This window comes from Sminthopsis crassicaudata, chromosome 4 (assembly GCF_048593235.1).
Source record: "Sminthopsis crassicaudata isolate SCR6 chromosome 4, ASM4859323v1, whole genome shotgun sequence".
NCBI classification, from domain to species: domain Eukaryota; kingdom Metazoa; phylum Chordata; class Mammalia; order Dasyuromorphia; family Dasyuridae; genus Sminthopsis; species Sminthopsis crassicaudata.
The window spans coordinates 331,688,982-331,716,979 of NC_133620.1; the positions used below are offsets into that span (position 1 = coordinate 331,688,982).

Sequence of the window (27,998 nt, forward strand, 5' to 3'; positions counted from 1 at the left end):
TTATGTACTTAATATGAACCAGACACTGTACCAACCACTAAAGATACAAAAAAAAAAAAATTCCCAATAACAACAACAACAATAACTCATCAATCCTTAACTTCAAGGAACTCACATTCTAAAAAGGAAGCAAATGTGCTAATATCTAGAAACATAATATATGCAAGATCAATTGGGGATAATCTCAAAGGGATCACAATCCAGTTCTTATTCCTAGCTCAATTATTCAAATATATCAAGCTGTATGTAAGCCATAGGAGGGCATTCCCTTCCTTCCTTGTTATACCTTTCATCAGTCTGGATCTCACACCTTTCTTTCAATTCCCAGCACTTAGCACAATTCCTGACATATAGAAAGTACTTAATAAATACTTGTTGACTCAATTAAGTATACCCAGGTAACTATCCAACTTTGGTACACTTTCTTTTCTTTGGGTAATGTAGATCCAGAGGACTAAATTACCAAATGTCCTTTGCTCTGCAGTTAGAGACATGGAAATAAATTCCAAAAAGAGTTTGTAGTTTTGGGGACCTCAGGAATCACATGAACCCATAATGAAGACATGAAAATTGTCTTTCTTGAATCATCAGAAACCTTTCATGAAGAAGGAAGTACAGAGATAACTTTCATTGAAAAGCAATGAGATTGAAATATAATTTTCACACATCATTTTCTTCATGAAATCTATAACATCTTGCATCACAAGCATCCCTATGGAAAACAGATATCCTTTCCACAAAGCAAAATAAAGTAAAATAAAATTTTATTAAGTATCTACTCTGTGGCAAATGCTTTACAAATATTCTCACAACAGCCATCAAAGGCAAATGATATTATTAACTCCCTTTTACAACTAAGGAAACTGAGGTGGACAGAGGTCAGATGAGATGCCCAGAGTCACACAGCTGGTATGTGTCTGTGGTCATAAATTTATTCTAGGGTAGCAAGGTGGCATATAATGCCAGACCTGGAGTCATGGAGAACATCTTCCTGAGTTCAACTCTGAACTTAAACATTAGCTATGAGACCCTGGGAAAGTCACTTAGCCCTTTTTGCTTCAATTTCCTCATCTGTGAAGTGAGCTGGAGAAGGAAATGGCAAATTACTCTGGTATGTTTGCCAAGAAAATTCTAAATGAGACTGTGAAGAGCAAGATACAACTGAAAAATAACTGAACAAGAACTTCCTGACTCTAAGTCTGGAGCTCTATCCACTGCGGGTACTGGATGCCTCCAAAGGAAAAGATCTCAAACATTTTCTAGAATTCATTTCCACATTTCACAGAATGAACAAATTATGGTATATAAATAAAATGGAATATTACCATAAAATACTGAATATGAAGAATTTAAAAAAAACTTCAGGAAGCCTGTATGAGCTGATACAGAGCAAAGTAAACAGAACCAGGAGGAAAAAAGTCTAAATGATACATATAACATATCTTAGGCCCCTACTAGAAAGTAAATTCCTTGAAAGTAACTGCTATATTTTATGATTTCTCTTTGCCTAATACCCTAAGAATCTGCTATAATCTCTATGCGTAGTAAGAAATTAATATATTTGACCCATGAATAAATGATACCAATGATAAATTTATAATAATTTTCTGATTGTTTTATCTACATCTGAGAAACTGGGATAATAGCTGACATTCTTATAAAACTTACTTTTCCAAAAATCACCCTTTGAGATAATACATGGTTAAATACATAGTTAAAATGCCAGGGGTGTTCTAAATATTTAAAAAGAAAAGACTATAATTCTGTTGCCATACTTTGTTATAGAGGATAGGAAATCTAATATATTGGTCTCTAGCTTTTGTGAAAAGAAATTCCATGAATTCAGAGGAAAGATATATAGGATCCCATGGATTGAAATGCTTCAGGGGAAGAAGTCAGCTTAAAAGAGCAATGGAAGATGCCCAAAAATAAAATTCTGAAGACACAAAGGAAAGCAATTCTAATGAAGAAGAAAAATGAGATTTATCTGAAATGAATAACATTAATGCACAGGAAATGCATTGACCAACTTATATTTTAAAAAAGAAATACACAGGAGATAGAAACAGAGCCAAATAATAAAAGATAAACGTAAGAAAGTGGTGAAGTCTTGTAAAAGTAATGTCAAAAATACTAAAACTTGGGATAAACTTAGACTGGCAAGAAAAATTAAGAACAGCAAAAAGAATTTATTTTGCTCTACATTGCATAAAAATGAGTAAAGAAGGGATAACCCAAGAATCCCAGGAATAGTAGTGCCTCAGAGATTATTATATCTGCTGCTGGCCTGACTTTCACAGTCATTATCCAAGGGGAAATAATTCTATGTAGAAGAATTCTATGCAGCAACAACTTCCACTGACAGAATAAGCAAGCTAGTCTTCTGTCCCCTCATGCCCTACTGGAGACATCCCCCAGAGCCAAAAAACCTGAGGAATTATTATTCCTCAGTCCCCTTCCTCCCCAAATCAGTCCTGACATACCCTTGACCCCACAGCCATAGCAGAAGGGAGCAACCTTTGTGCATATACAATATGGCAACTACTTCTAGAGGTCTCAGCCTTCAACTCTTTAGCAGCCATACTTACTAAAGATTCAGAAAGGAAAGTTCCCGTCGTCCAAGTCTTTAGCACCATCTTTAGACACAGATATGATTTTATCCATGGAAATATCATTAAAGAAAGCAGTTTACCATCTAATGTGTTGCTTCACCATAGAATTTTCTAAATCACAGCTTAAATCTCTTATGTGTCTTTGTTATTGTTTTTCAATTATTTTTTGACTCTTTGTGACTTCATCTGGGGTTTTCTTGACAATGATATTAGAGTGGTTTGCCATTTCCTTCTCCAGGTCATTTTACAGATGAGGGAATTGAGTCAATCAGGATTAACTGATTTTCCCAGGGATACAGCTAGTAAGTGTCAGAAGCCAGACTGTAATTAAGTTCTTCCTGACTCTAAGCCTGACACTCTTTCCACTGTGCCACCTAACTGCCCTTATATATCTTGACTCCCCCTTAAGAATGTGAGCTCCTGGCAAATTATGGAGAAGAATTCAAGCAAAGAATCTTCAGGAATAGGAAAGACATGGGTGTGTATGTGGAATGTGTGTATGTATGTATGCATGTATGTATATATCTGCATATATATATGTATACATAAATATATATTTTCTTAATTGTAACTTGCTTAGGGGAATGAAAGGGGAGGAAAAAGAATAATAGGTGCCTAACAGAGAACCAAAGAGCAATTTTTAAGGAAATAAAGAAAAATAGGCATTCATAAACATAATGTGTGTGTGTGTGTGTGTGTGTGTGTGTGTGTGTGTGTGTGTGTGTACTTTCTTCATCTGGTAATTTGTTCTTGTATATTTTGAATCCTTCCTAATGTTCTGCTGGGCATATGACAATGTTCTCTTTTGTTTTGCTTTCTTTTATTTTGTAAAAAAATACTTATTCCATTTTTTTCAAATAAAATAAAATTTTTAAAAGAAATAAAAATAAATTTAATCAAGCAAAAAAAAATGAACTCCTTATAACTAAGTATTATCTTGTTTTTTTTTTTCTATTTATATCCTCAGTATTTAGAAGGGCACTTAGCTTATAGTAAATGGTAAACATTTTATTAATTCATTCTTTTATGGAACCTTTGCTTGGAGTGGATAAAGTAATGAAGAAAGAGGAGATAGTACATATTTTCTTTCTCTTTTGTTTACCAAGGAAAATGATCTTTACACTAGGAATAATAGGACAAAAATGGCTAACAGAGGCTTGATAACCAATATAAGTAAAAAGTCAGTAAAAGAACACCTGGCTATCCTAGATGAATTCAAATCATTCAAATGAACAGGCTACCTCCTGCAGGCCCTATGCGAAATGCAGATATGATTTCTGAGATACTTTCAGTAGTATCCAAATGAATATGAAGAGGTAAGAGGCAACACAAGAGTGAAGAAAGCCAAGTATCGTCCTATAAGAGAAAAGAGCCTACAAAATATGATCCGGTGAACTTGACTTTGATTCCTTAGAAAATTCTAGAAGCTGTAATTTAGTAGTAATTGGTAAATGTCTAGAAAGGTAAATATGATGCACTTGTGTGGCTACAACAAGGATAGTTTGTACCAGAATAATCTCATTTCTTTGCCTTTTTTTTTTTGTTAAAGGATTACTAAACCAATTGGCAAAAATAACATTGTAGATTTTAGCAAAATTTTTGTTAAAGAATCTTAAACTCTTCTATGGAAAAATACAGAGATGTGGATTAGATAATACACAATCAGAAAAATTCAGCAAGGATTGGACAGTCAGACTCAAAGAATATTTGTTAATGGAAATTTTCAACTTGATAGGAAGTTCCCAATGAAGCACTCAAGGGATTGGTGCTTGATCCTGTGTTATCTAACATTTTTATGACTTGAATAAATGCATAGAGGATATGCTCATTAAATTTATAGATGATGCAAAGTAGGAAGATAGCTAACTGGATGAACAGTATAGTCAAATTCCAAAAGGATCTTGACAGGATAGAGCGTTGAGCTGAATCTCATAAAATAAAATTTAATAATTCTAATTTCTAAATGTTCTGTATAGGTACTAAAAAGCAAGTATAAGATATAAGCATGTTTAGGAAGCATTTGTTGCAGAAAAAAATCTGAATGATGTAATGGACTGCTAACTCAATATATCAATAGTGTAATGCAGTAGCCACGAAAGTTAAATTTGGGTTACACTGAGGGGACAGAGCTTCCTGGAATAGAGAGATGATAGTTCCAATATACTCTGCCATTATCAGACTTCAGCTGAAAAACTGTTCTCAATTCTGGATGATATATTTTAAGAAAGACAATAATAAACTGGAGATTGTTCAGAAAAGGGCAATCAAGATAGTGAAGAAGCTTCAGTACATCACATAACAAGGAATTAGAGATGTTAGATAAGACTCAGGAATAGAAAGGTATCTTTAACTATTGGAAAGGATAGCTTGTGGTGGGGAAATTAATATTCTTCTGTTTTGCCCCCCCCCCCCCCCGGGAGCAAAACAAGGATCAATAGGAGCATGAGTCACTGAGGCAAATTTAGTCTAATGGCGAAAGTTTCCTAACAAGAGGAACTGCCCAAAAGTTGAATGATCTCCTCAAAATGATGGTTCCACCTCCTTAAAAATCTTCAAAAAGAGGCTGGGTCCATTGGTCCCAAAACAATCAAACTACTAAAATATATAAAAGTTTATTTCATAGAATTAGAAAAATAATAAAATTCATCTGGAAGAAGAAAATTCAAGAATATAAAGGGAATAATGAAAAATGTAACTCCAACTACACAACAAAGAAGCAATCACCAAAATTATTTGTTATTGATTATAAATGCAAAATAATTATTAAGTAGAGCAGATTAAGTTCTTGAGATTTAGAAGCAAATAAACTAACATAATGATTAATATAAAGATTCTAACTACTAAAATGAAATCTCAGTTTAATTTTTTTTTTCTAACCTGTCCTTTAGTGGAATTTTTAATAGTCACTAACTTTACCTGGTATAGTGTAAGAGTTATAAAACAAAGAAATTTAAACCAGGTTTTTGTTGGTGCAAAGCACAAATTAGTTATATCTGGAGATGTAATTCAATTTAATCTTCAGTTGTCTTTGAGGGAGTATAAAATAATCATTGTTCTATTAACTGAATACCACATTGTACTTGGAGGGGAAAATGTTGCAACTGTTTTGTTTTTATTTTTAAAAATAGTCATTTAGAAGCAAAAATTTTAAAAAATACTTTAAAACAATTGCTAGAAAATCTGGAAGGTAGTCTGGTAGAAATTAGTTTTAGAAGAACATCAGATACCATATACCACAAACAAGCTTTAAATGGATGCAAAATTGTTTGTATATATGAATCTATCTAAATATTATATTATACTGTTATATTTAAATATACATGTATATGTGCAGAATAGTGTGTATATACATGCATCCAAACATATACATACACATATATACAAATATATGTTTGTATAGAGTAGATATGTGTGTATATAGATTATATATGTAAATATATTATGTGTATATACACATGCATGTATATATATTTGTGTATATGTACGCAAATATGTATATATGCCTTTTTTTTCCCATTCACATAACCACCTCCCTGGTACAGTCTCTCTGTATCGCATGCCTGGATTACTATAAGTCTTTTAGTTCATCTTCCTGCCTCAAGTCTCTACCCTATACAGTTTATCTTCTACTTAGTTGACAGTGTTCTTCCAAAAACAGATTTGCCCATGTCATCACCCATTCTCAGTACACAGCAGTGGACCCTTTCTACTTCTGGAATCAAGTATAAAATGCTTTGTTTGACTTTTAAAACCCCTCATAACCTGAATTCTTACTACCTATGTAATCTTCATAATTTGATTCCTTTCATATTCCATGATCCAGTAACAATTGTTCTTTCTTACACATGATACTCCATCTCCTCACTTTGCTTTTCATTGCCTGTCTTCCAAGTATCCCAGAAAGAAACTGAATGTTCTCTTCTCCTCAACTCCTCCCCCTTGTTTTCCAGGCTTCCTTCAAAACTCAACTCAGTCAAATCAAAAAAACTTTCTTTGTTTTTCCCCAATCTACTTCCCTCTAAGAATACTTCCCATTTATGCTAACATGTCTTGTTTAGTATCTGACAAACCTCAAACCTGTTGGTGAATTAGGAAAAAATATCTAGCCCAAGCATGTGAAGACTTGTCCTGAAAGAATGGACAGATGAGAAAAATCTGTTCCAGCATCCATGAAGGCAGCTGAATATGGAGTGTTTAAAGCTTGATCAGACATCTAAGACAACCAAGGTCATCTACTGTATCCCAGGTCATTGCCAATCATTCTGACTTTTATCTTGCAATTGTACTTCAATGTCAGAGAGAGTGCAGCTGATGACTGTGTGCAACTCTGCCTCATTTAAATTCAATTCTTGGGCAAGACAAAACATCACCCCATGATGTCATTGTTCCTCTTAAAAAGCAAGGATGAATAACAATATATCTTGTATGTACATAGTTGTTTACATATTGCATACTTAGTAGAATGTGACCTCTTTGAGGAAAGAGACCATGTTTTTGTCTTTCTTTCTATCTCAGCATATAACATAATGCCTAGATAGAACATAGTAAGTGTTTAATAAATGCTTGTTGTCAAGGTCTAATCATAAAAGTTCATACTATAAACAAATTAGAGGAAGAGGGAAGTACATACCTTTGACAGATTTGGATAAGGGATGAGTTCTCAGCAGAACAAGTGACAGAAACAATTACTGGAGATAAAAAAGGAACATTTTGATTACATAATATCGAAAAGTTTATGAACAAGTAAAATTAGTGTTGTTAGCAATAGAATATAAACAATTAATTGGGGGTAATAATTCTAGGAAATTTATCTGAAAAATGCCTAATAGCTAAGATATTTAAGAACAAAAGACAATTCTACAATATATAAATGGATAAAGGATAATGATTTTCAAAAGAGAGCTAACAATACCAACATGAAAACAGGTTCCACATTTTGGGACTAATGTGCTCCAAATATTAGTTTTTGATCAATCATTTAAAAAATACAGAAATGTTAGAATTCTAGGCTTCTACTTAGGGCAGCTATATGGCGCTGTGGATAAAGTAGTGAGGTTAGAGTCAGAAAATTCATCTTCCCAGGTTCAAATTCAGCCTAAGACACTTATCAGCTATATGAGGCTGGGCAAGTTACTTAACTCTGTTTGCTCCAATTCCTCATTTATAAAAACGAACTGAATAAGAAAATGTCAGACCACTCCTGTATTTTTGCCAAGAAAGCCACAAAGGAGATAACAAAAAATTGCTCATAGCTGAAACAACTGAACGACAACAAAAAGCTTTCACTTCATAACCATCAAATTGATAAAGATGCCAAAAAAAAGAAAAATATCCATTTTTGGAGAGATTTTGGACTTTTCTTTTTGTTTGCTGAAGCAATTGGTTAAATGATTGACTTGCTCAGAGTCACAGAACTAGGAATTATTAAATATCTGAGGCCAAATTTGAATTTAGGTCCTCCTGACTTTGGGGCTAGTGCTCTATCCACTGCACCAAATAGTGTGATTTTCTACCAAAAGCTATAGATTTTGTCCAATAAATCTGGAAAACAATTTAATATATGACCAAAAAGCCAATTGATTGTTTACTCTTTGGGTGTACAATACTACTATTAAACTTCCATGCCAAAAAAAAAAAAAAAAAAAATCAATGAAAAAAGAAAAAGACATGTATGTACAACAATATTAATGTCAGTACTATTTATTGGAATAAATAAATGGAGACATATAAGTTCCCGTCAATTGGGGAGTGGCTGAATAAATCGTGGCCTATAAATGTTAACAAAACATTAGTATCTGGTAATAATTGAATGACTAAAAGGACAGATTTAGAAAAACCTGGAAAGTTATAAGCTTATGGTCAGTGAAGAAGCTGGACCACAAAATTTGCAATGAATATAATGTTATAAAGAAAAATTACTGTGAAAGACCAGAGAAGTCAAGTTTTGCAATAACCAGCCACAATTCCAAAGATGAAATATACTACTCACCTCCTGGTAGAAAGGTAATGAAACATAGGCACAGAATGATACATTAATTTTCAAGCACAAAAAATATGTGCAATTGTCTTATATGATTATATTAATTTGCTGTAAGGAAAAGATTTTTTTTTCTTATTCTTGTTTTTGGCAAGCAGATTAGGAGGTAATGGTACTAAAATAAGGAAAATAAAGAAAAGACCATCAATGAATCATTAAAATATAAACAGAAGTTTAGAAGGAGACAGGAAAATCAGAGTAGTATTGGAACTATTGTATTAAATATGAATTCTACCCCAAAAGAGCAACAAGCTTTAGATAACAGAAAAAGAAAGACATTACATTATAATTTATTACAAATTAAATTACAAATACAGTACAGAAATTCATAATCATTTTCAACCCAACTTTTTTTTTTTTTTTTTTTTACTTTGTTAGCATTATATAGGATAGCTAAGTGGCATGGTGAATAAAGTAATTGCTGGGTCTGAAGTCCAATAAGAGTCATCTCCCTGAGTTCAAATCTGGTTTCAGACACTAGTTGTGTGACCTTGGACAAGTCACTTAATCCTTTTTGCTTCAGTTTCCTCATCTGTAAAATGATCTGGAAAAGGAAATGGCAAAATACCAAAGTATCTTTGCCAAGAAAATTATTTGTCAAGCACTTGAAAAATATTCCCTTGTTTGATTGTCCCAACAAATCTAGAAGATAGGTGCTATTGTTATTCTCATTTTTTCAGATAAGGAAAAGGAGTCATCTAGGTTAAGTGATTTGCCTAAAGTGATATAACTTGTAAGTGCATGTGGCCACTTCCTAACTCAGTACTTTATTCAATGAACCACTTAGCTGAATAGGAATTGGGATTAATGTATCAAAAAGTACGTTCATGCTTATTAAGCAATAAAAAGCTTAATGCTTAAGTTCATAATAAAAAAATTCATTTAAAAATAAATAACATGTGAATATTGTAAAATATTACTGTGTTGCAAGAAACAATAAACATGATGAATAGAGAGAAGTAAATACTTACATGAACTAATTTGACATTAAATAAACAGAGCCAAGAAAACAATATACATGATGGCTGCAACAATGAAAATGGAAAGGGCAACAGTTCCAAAATAATTGAAACTGAATGCTACAAATTTAGGTTAAATGCATTTGGCCCCAAAGATATAAGAAGAAACTTCCTTTAACTCCTTTAAAGAAATGAGGCTCCATAAGCATTGCATGAGATGCTAGACTCGACTCGTTCAAAGAATTTAATGCTGACTTTTTCTCTTTTCCCTTTTTTTTTTTTTTTTTTTGTTCCTTGTTATAAGCTCAGGAGGAAAGAGGAAAGGATAAAGAGAAAATTATGGGTGATGGGTAAACAAAAGAGGTTTGTAAAAATAAATTTAAGATAAATTAGGAAAATTTAGATTATTAGATTATTCCTGAGGTTCTTTCTAGCTTTTAATCTGTGACCCAATGACAATCCCCATTACTTCTATAATCTCACTTGTATCACATCCCCTAATTCTGGGCAATGAATTCTTTGTTCTCTGTAAAATGAGTAGGTTCAATTAGATGATCTTCAAAGTCTTTTTGGTTCTATATCAATCTCATGATTCTTTACAGAGTTAGAGTTCTGGGGGCAGAACAAATGCCAACATAATAGGCTCACCATATGAGTTATATGTCAGAGTTTTATAGTAGGTGGTTATGATGGTTGAAGAGACAGGCTTTGACTTGTCCTCTAAACCAATCTGTGCAATAACAAGCTCTGTTCCAACAAGCTCCCATCATATGAATTGTCCTTGAAGGAGGTACAATCCCTTTGTTAAATGGTATCTGATAATTTTCCCCAATTAGTCCAGGATTAGCTAGGCATTTGTACATGTTCCTGACTTCATTTTTTTTTAAAATTGTTCAGCATTTCCTTGTCTGTCAATTTCGATAGTTTTCCCAGATGATAGTCAAAAAGGTAGTATTAGATAATAAATTGAATTTTGTATTGGGAGTCAAGAAGACCCAGAATTGTTTCCAGCCTCAGATACTTAATAGATATGTGACCCTGTCATAATACTACCACCTACATCCTGGCATATGATGAGAATCAAATGAAAAAAAATGTATATAAAGCATTTAGCAAGTAGTATAGCATTGTATATTTTCCACCTATTATCAGGTCATAAATTCTGAAAGGGCAAGGATGACAAAAATGACTCTGCTCATTCAGTATGTACTATAGCATGTAATACATATTGGATGGTTATATAGTCTATGAAAGGAAGAATGAAAACAATCCCCAAACAGTAGAGTATATTTTAGGGTTTTTTTTTTCCCCTGTTGTTTTAAAATAAAGGCTTTGATTAAACATCTTTTGTTAAATGATCTCAAGAAAGCTTTTCCTGTCCGATTTCACTGTCCACTGGAGAAGAAAATTTCACTGACCAAAACAATAGATACAGGTATTTCCCCTTCCCTCCCTTCTCTCCTCCCCTCCCCCATCACCAGTATTCTGGACAGACAGTAAAGATGACCTGTCCCTATAAGAACCTATTTGCATTTCAAGAACTAAAGGACTCTCTGGAAGGCTTGGAGGCAACTCCCTTCTCTATGGAAGAACCTTGAACCATTCTACAACACACCTGCCCAGGGTTTCAAAATGATCAAAACTAGCCTCAAAGAAATAGATCTTAAAGAAACCAGAGACTTCTGTATTGCCTTTCTACTTATTTTTTTCTTAGGTTTTCATAGGAAAATGCTAGTATTGAGAGACAGATGGCCTATGATGTCTATACCAGGGCTGACCCCACTTCTTTTAGCTTAATAAGGGAGGGGAAAGTAGCTGTTTAGCAGCAAGATGACAGAGTGACTGGGATTGTCTAAATAGGTGTGGATATGGCCAATAGTCTCAGAGAGTAAATTTAAAAAAACTTCTTGGGGGTTCAGAAGTATAAGGAAACTGATGGCAAATTTGTACTATAATCCCTGAGATCCACTAAATTACCCCAGTTCCCCGAACGCCTAGAATCTAAAGACTTCAGCCTAAAATTTATGCAGAGATTCTTTTTTTTTTAAATTTCAATAGTATTTTATTTTCCAAATACATGTTAAAATAGTTTTCAAAATTTGTACTGCAAATTTTTCTCACTCACTTTCTTAGCTCCCCTTTTCCCAAGATAGTAACTGATATAGATTAAAAATATGTTCAATTCTTTTAAACATATTTCCATAGTTATTGTGTTTTATAAGAAAAATAAGACCAAAAATGAAAAAAAAAAAAACAAAACAAAGGAAAGAATAAAAACAAACAACAAAAAGTGAAAATACCATGCTTCTATCCATATTCAGTCTTCATAGTTTTCTCTCTGGATGCGACTGGCATTTTCCATCCCAAATCTATTGAAATTGCCATAAATCACTACATTATTCTGAAGAGCCAAGTACTTCACAATTGGTCATCACATATTCTTCTTCTTTTGTGTACAATATTCCCTTAGTTCTGCTCACTTTACTCAGCATGAGTTCATGTAAATCTTTCGAGTTTTTCTGAAATCAGAGTATGCAGAGATTCTTAATCTGGAGTCCATTCACTTAAAAAAATATGCTTTATTCCAATACAATTGAAGCCTGTTGCAATCCTGCATATTTTAAAACATTATTTTAAGGAGTGTATAACCATCACCAAACTATTCTAGGGGTGCATTACACAAACACACACACACACACACGCACACACACGTGCGTGCGCACACACACATTCACCATAATCTTAGAGAAATCATCACAACTAACAAGGAGAGGGATTTAATGGCCAACTGATTTTGTAACACATAGCCAGTTGGATTATTTACACCAGACTTTAACTTTCTGGGGCTATAGCTAACCAGTGTACTGGGATTTGGATTGGTACCTGTCCCATTGGAAAATTCTCCTTTAAGACTGAGTTTCAGAAATTCCCCTTGCCAAGCTCCTAATAATCCAGGATCCTTGACCTTTATCCTTTTTGTGTTTTTATTAAGATCCTAATTCCTTATTCCCATTAAGGGTGAATAGAAAAAAAAAATTTCTAAACATTGTCTAAAACTTTTTTCTACCACAATCCCAAATACCTTTGAATGACTTTGTACACAAAAGTTTACCTTTCCATAAGCAGATGTATATAATATATATGTATATATAATGTTTATTCACTAATTTCAGATCAGATTAATATAGTAAACCCTTAATATATACTTGTTGACTGACTATTCAAATCTCCTCACTATATCAGGCCAAATTCTTAGAGTATGCAATTTACATGAAAATAGCTTCACTAATTGGTAAAGTATTGTTATTCTACAATAGAATTCAGTAATAGAAAAAGGCTGGACCATAGCACTCACTAAGAGGAAAAAAAAAAAGAAATTAATTAGTTCTAAAGGCCAAAAGTCTGGTAAAAAGAGTACTGAACTTAGACTCAGAAGATTTAGGTATAAATCCTTTCTCTGAAAATTACTACTTTTCTGACCTGAGAAAATCATCTAATTTCTCCAAACTTGAATTCCCTATCTGTAAAAAGAAAAAAATAATACTTATTCTACTCACCTCACAAGGTTGTTGTAAGAGATGTATTTTCTGAACTGTGTGACTTATGACAAATACTTGAATGCATTATAACAAATGTAAAGAAGTATAGTAAATGATTCTTAATTCTGAGAACACTACAGTCTAACAATTCAGCTGAAACTTGACCAGAGTTAGGGAGGAAAAAATTAGAGAAACAGAAATGGTTTGTTTATTTCATAGCACAAAATTTGATTGTGTATTGGGTTGACACAACAAGTCTTGTCCAAAGAATGCTGAAAGCTTCTAGCCTCCATCCTACTAAATAACTAACTAAATAATCTTTCTAATGCAAACTTCTCATACATTTTTAGGCTGTAATGAGCCTAGAAAATTTGTTCAATCTTCAGACTGTACTACCCAAACCCAAAAGAATACCTCTTAGGTAAGGCCATTCTATCACATCTCTGAGAGATTTCTCTTACTCCCTCCTGTCCAATATTTCACACTATGATACAATTTGTCCAATTAAACATTGAATAATATTAACAGTTGAATGTAAGACTGGAACTATTATTGTTCAAGTTGACACAGTGAAAGCAACCCCTGAGAATATCCTCCTATTAAAATGTTAATAGAAGCAGAGTTTGAAAAAAAAAAATAAAAAACTAATTATTCCAGTCCCACTGCACAGAGAAGAGGACCCAAACTAGACACAATAAGCAAATGTTTTTCTTCCTCTAGTCCATCTAAACCAGTAGAAACTGGCCATTTCCCTATCATAATCATCACTATCATCAGTATCTTGTTTGGACAGTTAAGAACAAAACCACTTACTCAAGGCTATTCACCTCTTTCTCTTGCTTCCTATTTTCCATGACCAAGCCAATTCTAAACTAACCAACAAGTACATCTCTGCAACAAATTTCTAAACTCTTTGGATGAAAAACTTTTTTAGTGGAGACATAAAGTTTCTACCTAAACTATTGTTTCCCATTTTTATTGAAAATAAGATGATAGGGTAGGATAGGATAGGATAGGATAGGATAGGATAGGATAGGATAGGATAGGATAGGATAGGATAGGATAGGATAGGATAGGATAGGATTAGAATTATTTTACATTAGAATGGAAGATAATAAATTCCATTTTGGACATGTTTAGCTATAAGGAAAACTGAGCACTACAAAACTGATACTTTCAAATTGGAGAAGATTTTTGAGGTTAACCTTGGGCGGCAAAGATATCAAATCAGAAAATATTTAAATACATTAATTCAAGATATTCACTGGAAGGTCAAACAATGAAGCTGAAACTTAAATACTTTGGCAAAAGACAAGACCCAATGAAAAAGAGCCTGGTGTTGCGAAAGATTAAAGGCAAAAGGAAAAAGTGATAGCAGAAGATGAGATGGATAGATAGTATCATGGAAACATGGAACATGAATCTGAACAGACTTTGAGAGATAGTGGAGGACAGACATGCTATCATCCATGAGGTCATGAAGAATTGGACACAAATGAAGAATAGCAACAAATTTAAGATGTTTACTGAAAATCTAGTTCAAGATATCTGAAAGGTAGTTGAAAATGTGAGATTAGAGATAAGCAGAGATGTTGGAACAGGATGAGTTAAAAGATTTAAGAATCTTCAACAGATAAACAGCAATTAATTCTATGGAAGCTGGTGAGATTACCATTTATAATTTTTAAAAATCCCCATTTGTATAAAATATAACATTTAGTATATATTCTGAGACAGAGCCAGAGGGGATCTTGAAAGAACAGTAGAATCATGAAATTAAATAGGGGAAATTGTATCAAATTGATCTGCAACAAAATGAGCTAATAAAGTATGCCCTGAAATTGTAATACATCAGAGCTTTGAAACACCACTGGAAATTAAACTTTACATTTCTAGTGATACTCAGAATTTAGCATGGTATTTAAGTGCCTAGTATAGAGCTTTATAAGAAGAAGTTTTTAAAATGTCAATTTATGAACATCATCTACATAAATGGCTTAAACAGCTTTAATATTAACTGACATCTAAAGTAATAAAAATTCCATGAGAAAACATCTATCACCTGTCATTATCTCCTTATAATACTGATTACACTCATGATTTCAAACAGGTAATTAAGACAAGATATTTTCAGGAATGTGTCATAGGAGAAACATGGCTGGCAGTCCTAATTTTTAGACTTTTAATCAACAAACAAAATTGTAAGTAATATACCATATTCTGTTCCCACCCCCACCCCTACCATTCTTCCTTTCTCATGTACCACCTTTGGGCAAAATGGGTGATAGGTCAGATTCTATGAGTTACCACTTCAAGAATGAATTTCAGATTTTCACATCCAGGTTCCAGATGTTCTGGTTAAACAGCTGGGAGTGGAATCTAGCTCTGGCAGAAAGGATTTAAGACATGATTTAACAGTTTGCTTCCAATGTTTGCCCTGAATTCTTACAAAGAAGCTCGAAGTTGAACTGAGAAGTTTCCCAAGCCCCAACTCTAGGTATCCAGGTCTTATATGCAAATTATCATCTCTTGCCTTATCTGAGAAACTCTAAAAGGACAAGACAGGAATTTTCCAACCCTCCTTTCTGGCACTTCCTTTAGTTTTAGCTATGCATCTCTTTTGGCTGGTCTCATCATTTAATCCCCAAAGAAAATGTGTATAGTCATCTGAGTGAATAGGACAATTAAGTCAAAGATGGCAAAATGAGCAATTAATTAGAGGCAAAACTTATTCTAACAAAAGGCAATGCCAAGGAGAAAGATCAGCAGTCCTGGATCATTTCAAGTATCCGTTATGCCCTAATACAACTTCCACAAAAATTGATCTCAATTTACTAAGCAAAAGAAATGTACATAATGAAGTACACTCTTCTGAGATGGTTTTGGAAGTTGTACTTTCCCATACATAGAACAAAGAGTAGTTTTTCCAAGGTCAAGGGAAGCTAACGTGATAGAACAGAGCATGAAAGATTTAGGAGCTGGAGATTAAGGAGTAGGAAGAAAGGAACTAGTTGAAGGAGGTACAGAGGTTGACAGCATTCCTATCAATTTTGTCACTGTGTAAATTAATAAGGTGATATACATGAACAACCAATTCCTGTCCAGTACACAAGATGTCCTAAAGACAAAGGCCAAAGGAGAGTTTTTCTGTGCTTTTCCAGCTTCTTTCTTAATGTATGTTTTAAAATACAAGCTAAATAATACTTAATAGGAAGAAGGAGGTAAAAAAATGAGCTTCTTTTAATTAGAACTATTCAAAAGTAGAATGAATGAGATGTTTTAGAGGGTAGTGAATATTTGATCACCATTTTGGGGGATGTACTAGTGGCAATTTATGACTAAATAAGGTCTGAGAATAATACAGATCTGATGTTCTGACCAGCTTTAAGACACAACACTTTGGGGGCAGCTAAGTGGCACAGTGGATAGAGCACCAGCCCTGAAGTCAGGAGGACCTGAGTTCAAATCTATCTCAGACACTTAACACTTCCTAGCTGTATGACCCTGGGCAAGTCACTTAACCCCAATTACCTCAGCAAAAAAAAAAAAAGAAAGAAAGAAAGAAAGAAAGATACAACACTTTGGAGAAAAGATGTCTTAGCATTAAAAACAAGGAAAGAAATAAATTATAAATGGGCCCATGAGAATAATACAAGTAGTCAAAAATGTAGGGAAACTCAATGGTTACACTGTGACTTCAAATAGAACTTTGTATGCAAAATTAAATATTTTCCCATTACATACATCTCTAACTCGTCCATTAAGGCGTATCAATGAGATTAGTATGTGTACATTATCTTCCTCAAATGATAATCTTGAATTAGAATCATGGGAGAAAAGATCATTTTGTTTTATAAATAAAGAAAACAGGACCCAGAGAAATGAAGGGAGTTATCCAAGCTCATAGGTGTAGTACATAATAGAGGCAGGATGTCAACCCAGGTTCTCTTAATATATATCTAACATACTTTCATTACATCAGTCAGCAAAGTGGCATTTTCTATGTGGGACCATGAATAAGGCACTTCATCTTTCTTCAATGAGCTCATCTATAGAATGAGGAGTTAGACTAAATTCTTTTTCATCCCAAAAGCTATAATGCTACAAGGGAATAAGTACAAAAATACACACACACACACACACACACACACACACACACACACACACACACACTGTCCTGCAAACCACACCCCAGGTTGCTCATTCTAACAGTGATCCACTGTAACCCTTTCCTCTTTAATGTAAGAACAGTAAAGATATTTGCTTCATTACTCTAAACCTTCTTGATGGATAATTTGCACATTAGCCATTAAAAGTTGTTATCAGAAGCCCAGTTTATGAAACTCTGGTGGCAAATCTCCTCTAACTATCTCAGCAGGGGACTGATGGATGGTAATAGAAGATTTCAGTTATTGACCATTCTAGCACCTTCTTTCAAATGTTTCCCTCCTGTCTGCCTCAGGTCCACCCCCATCCCCTCCCAACAAATGACCTGACATGACCTTATGGCCTCAACAACTTGGGCTTGACTCCCACCACTGTTTTGAAACAATCCCCAACTCTGAAGCCCATTTTATCTGCATTTTCAGGAGTCCAGGTGACCCGTAAATGTCAGTGGTAGAAAGATGTACAGCTCCAAAGGTCACTAAAAATGAGGGAGTCCTGATCAGAAAGTGAGTTTTCCTCTTGTAAAACATGAGTCTCTCCATCATAGTATTATAACTAAATACTTACATACCACATCAGCTATATAACACACCTCCCACGTATGCCAAGAAAGCACAAAGACAACTGAAACTAGTTTGAGAGAGAGAGAGAGAGAGAGAGAGAGAGAGAAGGAGAAGAGGTAGGGAGTGAAAAAGAGAGGGAGAGGGAGGGAAAGGGACAGGGAAGGGAAGGGGGAGAAAAGTAAGGAGGGAGCAAGGGAGGAAGGAAAGAAGGAAGGAAGGAAGGAAGGAAGGAAGGAAGGAAGGAAGGAAGGAAGGAAGGAAGGAAGGAAGAAAGAAAGAAAGAAAGAAAGAAAGAAAGAAAGAAAGAAAGAAAGAAAGAAAGAAAGAAAGAAAGAAAGAAAGAAAGAAAGAAAGAAAGAAAGAAAGAAAGAAAGAAAGAAAGAAAGAAAGAAAGAGAGGGAGGGAGGAAGAAAAGAGGAAGGAAGGGAGGAAGGAAGGAAGGAAGGGAGGAAGGAAGGAAGGAAGGAAGGAAGGAAGGAAGGAAGGAAGGAAGGAAGGAAGGAAGGAAGGGGGTTTCATTGAGTCAATCAGAGTATAGTGAAATTCCAAAGGGACAGTTCTAACCTAGATGAGCTCATAACCTCATTCAAAAAGCAGTATAGAAACATATGCTTGACATTGAGTCAGGAACAATTGAAACACATTACTTTTTGAACCTTTAAGTCCTATGTAAGTTCTGGTTATTCTTAGTTTTAAAAAATGATAAAGTAGCATTAATCAACAATTATTTATTAAACCCCTCACACACACTGAGTATTTTGCAAGACACTAGAGACCTAAATATAAAGAAAGCATGTGAAAAGGTTAAAAAAATATATCAGACAGCAGAAACTGTATGAAGAATTTACATGAGAGTAAAGAATGATCAAAGAATGAAGATTATTTAAGAAAGACTCCTTGGAAGAGGCAGTTTTTGAGGTAGGTCATAAAGGCTAGGATTTGACCTGGACTGAGAAAAGAACTATAAAATATAAGACTTCTAAAAGTTCTTAGAAATAAACTATTCTAATTCTTTCACTTTATTATATTTTTTGACAATTATTTTATTATCAAAGCAACCTGGGAGTTAAATATTATTATAATAGATGAGAAAACTAAGGCAAAAAGAGTCTAAGTAACTTTTTCAGAGTCATATAGCTAGTAAGAGTGAGGCAGCATTTAAACTCAGATCCAGCATTCCAACCACTGAGCGACCTAAGTGATGCATTTTAAGGGAAGAAAATTGAAATCTAAAGAAAGAATGTGAGTTCATAATCATCATGCATAAGCTAAAGGCACAGTTGTTACTCAGATTCATTATTTTTCTTCCATTATATTACACTGGGTATTCAGGCTATGGATGGAAAACTGGGCAATATGAGCCATGGAACAGAAATAGAAATAAACAAGATGGTGGGAGGGTAGCAAAGGAATTGAACAAACTTAGAATCATAGCATTAGAAATGGAAAGGACCTTTTTATTTTACAATATATCTATGAAAGAGACTAAATAATTCACCCAAGACCATACTGAGTTAAATGTCAGAAGTGGAATTTAAACAAAGGATATTTGTTTCAAGAGCCAGTACGCTTTCCACTGCACCTCACTGCTTAAGCAAAATCTTGGAGTAAAGACATATAGTTGTAAAGATTTAGCAGATAGAGAATAAAGGGGAGTTGATAGTTGAGTTTCTCACGGAAGCTTCTCATTTTAGTCATTATTATGTTGGTTTCCTAAGTGACATCTGAATCATCTTTCTGGTATTTATTAATCAAAACTTGACTGGCACATAGTAGGTGACTGTAAATCTCTGCTGAGTTGATTTGATTTGACTACTTCGTTTATAAATATGAGAGGGGATAAAAGTATCACCTGAACAATTATAGGTTGCTTTGTTCTAATAATATTCAAGAGACAAAACAGATCATCTCATTTATAGACATCAGGACATGCTCATGGGTTTGGAGAGGGAGGAACCATTCACTGGCTTGGCAACAAAAAACAATGATGCAAAAGAAAATGACAACACTGGACTGTCATTTTTCCAGTTCCTTGGCTGACTAATAATGGAAGATGCCAAAGGGGTGTTTTATACTTTCAGTATCTGAAGGACATTTGAAATGTCAGAACAAGAACAGACTAGGAAAAGGGTAGGAGGAATCTCAGAGATTCCTCAATCCTAGAAGATTTCAGTTTTGGATGGAAGGCACTCAATCCATTTCTAAGGAATCTGAATTCTAAAGCAAAACAAAATAAAATACCATAAGATGCCTCTCTGGTTCTCTGCTGATCTGGAAAGCTTAAGTAAGTCAAATGTAAACAAGATGCACCAGGTTTCATGACATTAAAAAATAATTAGAAGCCCATATTTTATTTTCCAAACAGATGGACTCTACATGTTTATAGAGAAGATAATAAGAAGATTTAGAGGAAAAGGATTTTATCAGTAGTATTTATGGTTATGGACATTGGCACCTCAGAAAGCAGGGAACACTACAAAATCAGGGCTTGGTTTTGCTGATTGTCTGGATTTAAGAAAGTGATAGAGAAAATATTAACAGATACTCAAAAATTCCTTTTGAATACTCAGCATTGATGGCATATTATTGTGAGCATTTGTTTCTGCCAATCCTTTTTATCTTCTCTATTTTAACATCACTTGGTAATTTTAAAAAAAAATTAGCAAACTTTTTTGTTTCTTTCTTGATTAAGTGGGTTAATATTCCCTGATTTTTTTAGGCTTTTTATAAAAGAGTTCTGAGTAGCAACTACAGGCTATTTTGAAGTTTCTCTATTTCTCCTATAATTTTAAATTTTTCTTCTGGGATTTGAATATATTTATAGTCTTTCAAATTGCATTGCATTGCATTGTAATTTGGTCATTTCAGTCATGTCCAACTCTTTGTGACCCCATTTTGGAGTTTTTTTTTAGCAAGGATACTGGACTGGTATACCATTTCCTTTTCCAGCTAATTTACAGTTGAGGACCTGAGGCAAACAAGATTAAGTAACTTGTTCAGGATCACACAGCTACTAAGTGTCTGAGGCCAGACCTGAACTCTAAAAGATGTATCTTCTTGATTTCAAGTCTAGTGTTCTACAGCATGTACGTGTCTTTTGATTGCATACTTAGGCATTTTTATTAGCCTATTATTTAATCTATTTTTTTTTATTTTCTCAATATTAGTTTTCAAAAATACAGAATTTCTTCTGAGCATTGTTTTAATTGTGTCCCATAAAGGTCTGGTAAATTGTTTCATTGTTATTCTAGTCATTAACATAATTATGTATTTTTCTAGGATTCATACATTAACCAAATCATTATTCAGGTTGTCAGTACTTAGTCTATATTTAGTCTATATTTATGATTTTTTGCTCATATTTCATTAATTAATTACCAATTCTATGGCAAAGTTCCCCATTAATGTCAAAGACATTCTATTCTTTCCACTACCTGGGTTTGCAATTTCATCATTACCCATGATTCGTCACTCTCCCTCATCCCGAGTATCCAATAACTTGCCAGACTGTATTGGTATGGTCTCCCATATGTTCTCTCTCATCTGTACTTTTTCAATAACCTCCTAATCAATCCTCTTGCCTCAGATTTCTTTTCTCTATAATTAATTATCCACATAGTTGCCAAAGTGATTTTTCTTAATGTGTACATCTTACCATGTCCCCTACTCAACAAACTTCAGTAATTCCCTATTTCTTTTAAGAGCAAATATAAACTACTCTGTTTAACTTTGAAATCCCTTCACAACGTGTCCATATTCTACCTTTCCAATGTAATTATACATTATTCCCATTCCTGCACTCTGGCCTTTTTGTTATATGTCACACATGACAGAATTAGAAGTCAAAGCAAGTTCTACTAATCTGGGCTTGAAGCCAAAAGGATTTTAGTCCTAGCCTGTCAGAACAGAAGTTCAGGGATGGTAGGGATTGAAGGGAAAGTCGGGGGAGCAAAGACAATCCCTATAGATCACTGCAAAGGGAGACAAAATTCAGCTGTGTATTAGTCAGAGCATCATTATCTACAATCTGGAGCCCACTCAGTGACAAAGTGGCCTTATATGAGATCAGTGTAATTCAATAATATTCAATTAGGTCCAACTAAGCCCACAAGAAGGACTGTTAAAACACAAAAAGGGAGGAGAAAGGAGGAGAGAGAGAGAGAGAGAGAGAGAGAGAGAGAGAGAGAGAGAGAGAGAGAGAGAGAGAGAGAGAGAGAGAGAGAAGAAGAAGAAGAAGAAGAAGAAGAAGAAGAAGAAGAAGAAGAAGAAGAAGGAGGAGGAGGAGGAGGAGGAGGAGGAGGAGGAGGAGGAGGAGGAGGAGGAGGAGGAGGAGGAGGAGGAGGAGGAGGAGGAGGAGGATGAAGGAGGGAAGAACAGAGAAAGAGAGGGAGGGAGGGAAGGAGAAACAGAGGGAGGGAAGGAGAAAGAGAAAAGGCGGGAGGGAGGAAAAGAAAGAGAAAGAGGGAGAGAAAGAAGAATGGAGAGAGGGAGGGAGGGAGCTTCTAGAAGGAGAGAGGGAAGAAGGGAGAGGGAGGGAGAGAGACAGAGACCAAGATCAGCATCTTCACTGGACCACCAAAAGACTTATACAGAAGTCAGAGATTGAGGCAGAGTGAGATTTACTGCTGGATCTCCCATCTAAAAGAGCAATATTGTCTGTAACCAGACTATGAAGAGGACAGAATTTAATGGAATCTACCCAACCAATCTAAAAGCAGTAGAGAAAAAGAAACCTGACTCTGCACTGCAATCTCAAACCAGGATCTGATGTTTAAAAATGAATTAAGAGAAGAAAATAATAAACCTAATGAAGAAATGTTGAGAACTCCAAGAAGTAAACATAGAATGGAGGAATTCAACCATAAGCAGAATCAGAGCTTCAAAGAAACCAATGGTTTAATTACAAGAACAATAAGAATAATTGGAAGAAATGAAGTAAGAGATTGAATACAGGCACACTACATATATATATATAGACACACACATATATATATAGACACACATATATACATACATATGTAGATGCACATATTATACCCAAAAATATACACATTTACTATATATTTTATATATCCCATAAATTATATATAGACAAATAGATACCTAGATGTAGATATTTAAGTTCTGAAATAAATTATTGAATTAGAAATATTTATTATGCACTTACTGTGTGCTAGATAAGACTTCTAGACATTTGGAATAAAAATACAATAAGACAGTTCCTGTCCTCAAGAAACTTAAATTGAAATGAGGGAGAAAACACATATAGATCAATAGGAGCCAAGAAAAGTCCTAGGATCCATTTACTAGAGCATTTCCTTATTTGTTTATGTTGATTTATGGGAGGGTTTTTATTTTACATTTATTTCTTAGTGGGGGGGGTTGAAGAGAAATAGAAATAGATGTTGATGTTATTAAAAGAAGAAAGGAAAGAAATGGTATCAAAAATTATTTTTAAAGTGAACAAAGTCCATCGTTCAAGTTAGGAGGAGATGGAGATGCTTCTGGAAGAACCATCACGATGGCTGCCCAAGGAGAATCCCAAGTACAGTTCAAACTTGTATTAGTTGGTGATAGAGGTACTGGAAAAACCACATTTGTAAAACGTCACTTGACTGGTGAATTTGAGAAGTATGTAGCCACCTTGGGTGTTGAAGTCCATCCTCTTATGTTCCATACTAACAGAGGTCCTATTAAATTCAACATATGGGATACAGCTGGACAAGAGAAATTTGGTGGTCTGAGAGATGGCTATTACATCTAAGCTCAGTGTGCCATTATAATGTTTGATGTAACATCAAGAGTTACTTACAAGAATGTACCTAAATTCAGCACAGCTGATCATCACATAATCTTCTTGTTGCTGTATACATTGTTCTCTTGGTTCTACTCACTTTACTCAGCATCAGTTCATGTAAGTCTCTCCAGGACTTCTTGAAATCAGCCTGCTGATCATTTCTTATAAAACAATATTCCATTACATTCATATATTATGGCTTATTCAGCCATTCCCCAAGTGATGGGAATTCACTCCATTTTAGTTCCTTGCTAGCATTCTCTCTACTGGATCAGGATCATTCAGAAAAAATTTCAAGCAGAAGATGGTATTGGCGATAAGTCTGAAAGAAACTGGGATCCCAAGAAGAAAAGCTAAGAAAGGCATTCATTCTAAATATGGGGAACATCTGGGACAAAGGCAATGAGAAAGGAAAAGAAGTATTATGTGAGTAGAATAGCAAATGGGACAGTTTATATATTAAAAGGAGAGTGTACGGAGTCTGGAAAGATAGGAAGGAGGCAAAATATGAAGATACTTAAAATGTCAAACAGCACTTTTCATTTGATGCTATAGATAATAGGAAGTGTGTTGAGTCTAATAGGAATTACATGCTCAGAACTGCAATTTAGGAACATCAATATTCAAAATGGATTGGAATGGAGAGGTGTTTATTGAAGGGAATCTTTCATTAAAATATTTATTGTAATGCATTTCAGTACTCCAAATGAGAGATAAATGAGGGCCTACATTAAGTTGGTAAATATTTGAGAGGAAAGGAGGGGGAAAATAGTGTAGAGACAGATTTGATCATCAGCTTCTTGAGGACAAAACTATCTTTTGTCTCTTTTTAAATCTCTATTATTTAGTATAGTACACAGTACATAATAGGTATTTAACAAATATTTATAAATGATTTATTGAAGATTTGACAATTGATTAGAAATATGGGGCTGTAGATGACAACATGGCTGTGAATCTAGTAGCCTAAAACAATAAAAGAAATTCCAAAAAGGAATAGGTTTTTTACAGGAGTGGAATGAGCTCTGTTTTGAATCTGTTGAGTTTGAGATATATACAGAATATGGGCAGAGCCAAAATGGCAGAGAGGACACACGTATTTATCTAAGCTCTTCCTTGCCCTCAGACTACTTTTTTCATGAAAGAGCCTTGGAATTAGTGCTTGACTGAAAAAAACCACGAATATTGGGAGTACAACACATTACCAAAAGAAGATATCCTTGAAATTCACCAGAAAAGGTCTGTTTTTGTTCAGGGGCAGGGATGATTAGACTAGGTACAGATCTCAGGCAGTCAGTGAGAGCACAGAAGGCAGCTAACGCTGAACAGACTGGAGGGGGAGGGGGTGGAGTGTGATCTCGGCCAGTGGAAAATTTGCAAGGAGAACTTTACCACAGATTTGAACTGCTTTGCCCTGGCAGCACACCAGTAGATCAGCAGAGAAGCTATTAATGCAAAGGGTAAAGACTGTGACCCGGGAAATGCTAGAGATTCTCTGGACCTGGCCACATCCACCCAAAATCCGGAGTGACTCAGCATGTTCTCAGAGCGCAACCACTGTGCAGACACAGCACAGCCATTACTGCCCCACTGCTGCTTCACTGCTACTTCCTATTGTCTGTAGAGGATGCTTGGTAATACCATATTACTCCAAAAACAGACCACAGTTTTTTGTTTGTTTGTTTTGTTTCTTTTTTGTCAAAATGAGTAAAAAATTAAAGCTATAGCTTCTATAGAGCAGACTTCAAACCCTGAGACTAAAAACAGATTGTTTCTAGATGAAACCCCAAAGGAAAATATGATCTGGTCCCCACCAAACAAGGCTCTCATAAAAGAAATTTAAAAGGCTCTTAAAAGAGAGCTAGAAGAAAAATGGGCAAAGGAAAGGGAAGTTTGGCAAGAGGATCTGAATAAGTTATCCTATTCATTAAAAGATATAGTGGATAAAGAAATAAACTCCCTGGAAAACAGAATTAGTGAATTGGAAAAAGAAAATAGCTTTAAAATAAAATTGGCAAAATGGGAAAAAAATCCATAGAATAAAACAATTCATTTAAAAACTCAATTGGACAACTATAAAAAGAAATTTTAAAAGTAAATGAAGCAAATAATTCATTAAAAATCAGAATTGAACAAATGGAAATGAATAACTCGAGGAGACACCAAGAATCAGTCAAGCAAAACAAACAAAAAAAAAAAAAAAAAAAAAAAAGAAAGAAAGAAAAAAGAAAAAATTGAAAAAAATGTTAAATACCTACTTGGGAAAACAACAGACCTGGAAAATACGTCTAGGAGAGATCATCTGAGTATTATTGGACTTCTTGAAAATTATTATGAAAAAAAAGAGCCTAGATGATTTCAGGAAATCATCAGAGAGAACTGCCCAGATGTTATAGAAACAGAGGGTAAAATAGACATTGAAAGAATTAATCGATCACCTACTGAAAGAGATCTCAAAATCAAAACGCCAAAAAATATTGTGGCTAAATTCCAGAACTATCAGACCAAGGAAAAAATACTACAAGTAGCTAAAAAAACAATTCAAATACAGAGGAGCCACAATAAGGATTACTCAGAATGTAGCAATGTCTACATTAAAGGATCAAAGGACCTGGAATCTGATATTCCAAAAGGCTAAGGAACTTGGTATGCAGCCAAGAATAACTTTCCCAGCCAAAATGAGCATTTTTTTTTCCAGAGAAGAAAATGGACATTCAATGGAATAGGTAAATTCTATCTATTTCTGACAAAAAAAAAAAAAAAAAAAAAAAGAACTAAAGAAAAAGTTTGATCTCCAAGGATAGAACTCAAGAGAAACATAAAAAGGTAAAAAGAAATCTTGGGAACTGTATTTTTTGTGAATATACTTAAAGAATACATGTATAACTTGGTTTTATTGTTATAAAAAAAAAGCTAGAGGTGGAAAGGAAATTGTATCAGAAAAAGGGTAAAGTGGGGGTACTACATCTCACGAAGAGGCAAAGGAAATCTATTATATCTGAGGGAAATAAAAGAGGGGTATGAACATAGTGTGTATCTTACTCTCAGCAGAATTGGCTTAAAGAGAAAAATATTGAGCATATTTGATTTATAGAGAAACTTGTCCCACCTAATTGAAAAGTGAGAGAGGAAAAGTGAAAAGGGAAGGAGTAAGCTAAATAGAAGGGAATACAGAAATTGTGAGGAAAAGGGGTAAGAAAAGGGGAGGAACTCTAAGGTGGGAGGGAAGGATCCTAAAGAGGGAGGGCTGTATGAGGCAAGTGGTGATCACAAGCTTAATACTGGGGAGGGAGGTAAGGGAGAAGGAAAGGAGATATCTACAAAATATCTTATTAGAAACTTACAATAGACAGGTAATTATTCAGGGCTGGAGCTTAGGAGAGAAACTAGAAGGAAAAGAAGTCATCTGTGTAGAAATGGTCATGGAATTTATAACACTGCTGTTGTCACCAAGAGACAGAACACAGAAAGAGTACATAGCACAAGGCATTAGGTAGATACCCATAGTTAGTGGGTAAAGAATGATGAACCTGCAAAGGAGACTGGAAAGTTTTCAAAAGGCAGAGGGAAAGGTGGAATGAATTAGAGTTTAATATGAAGTTACTATGTTCCAGACACTGTACTAAGTACATTACAATTATTATCTCATTTAATCGTCACAACAACCCTGAAAGGTAAGTACTATGACTAACCCCATTCTACAAGTAAGGGAACTGAGGTAGATAGAAGTTAAGTGACTGACCCAGGAGTTAAAATAGGAAAGGTCTAAGGCTAGATTTTTTTAAAAAATGCATTTTTTCCAATTATATATAAAGACATTTTTACCATTCAGTTTTTAAAATTTTTTTGAGTTCTGAATTTTTCTACCTTCTTTTCCCCTCCTAAAACAGTAAGAAATTTGATGTAGATTGCATATGTGCAGTCTTGTAAAATATATTTCCATATTAGTCATGTTGGGAAAGAAAAAACAGATAAGGCTAGATTTGAATACAGGTCTTCCTGACTGCAGGCCAGTATCATCTAGTGGTCCTGCAATAGAGAAGGCAAAGAGAGGTAGAAAGAAGGGGGTAATTGCTGAGAGGTCCAGGAGACTGAAGAAGAGAGGAGTCCTTAGATTTGACCTTTAAGAGATCATTGGTCAAAATTGTTCTTAAAGCAATATTTCTGTTACTGCATACCCAAATTAAGTATAAAAGACTTCTGAAGGAAAATGTTATCTGCATGCAGAGAAATGACAAATAGAAGTATGCATAGAATGATTTCATATATACATATATATACATATATGTATATATATATATGTATACACACATACACACACACA

The 27,998-nt window shown here is 34.4% G+C and overlaps 1 long non-coding RNA gene across 6 annotated transcripts in view; it reads right to left on the reverse strand.

Annotated features, from left to right (window-relative positions):
* LOC141538810 (uncharacterized) overlaps positions 1 to 27,998 on the reverse strand; it is a 181,964-nt gene that overhangs the window by 121,521 nt on the left and 32,445 nt on the right. For 5 of the 6 annotated variants that reach the window (XR_012481134.1, XR_012481135.1, XR_012481138.1 and 2 more), the window contains exons 2-3: positions 11,909 to 12,127; positions 7,243 to 7,300 (exon numbers count right to left, since the gene is read on the reverse strand). This is a non-coding gene — a long non-coding RNA (uncharacterized LOC141538810). Of the gene's footprint in view, positions 1 to 7,242; positions 7,301 to 8,601; positions 8,765 to 11,908; positions 12,128 to 27,998 lie in introns of all 6 variants that reach the window. The other variant, XR_012481137.1, reaches the window with a different exon arrangement.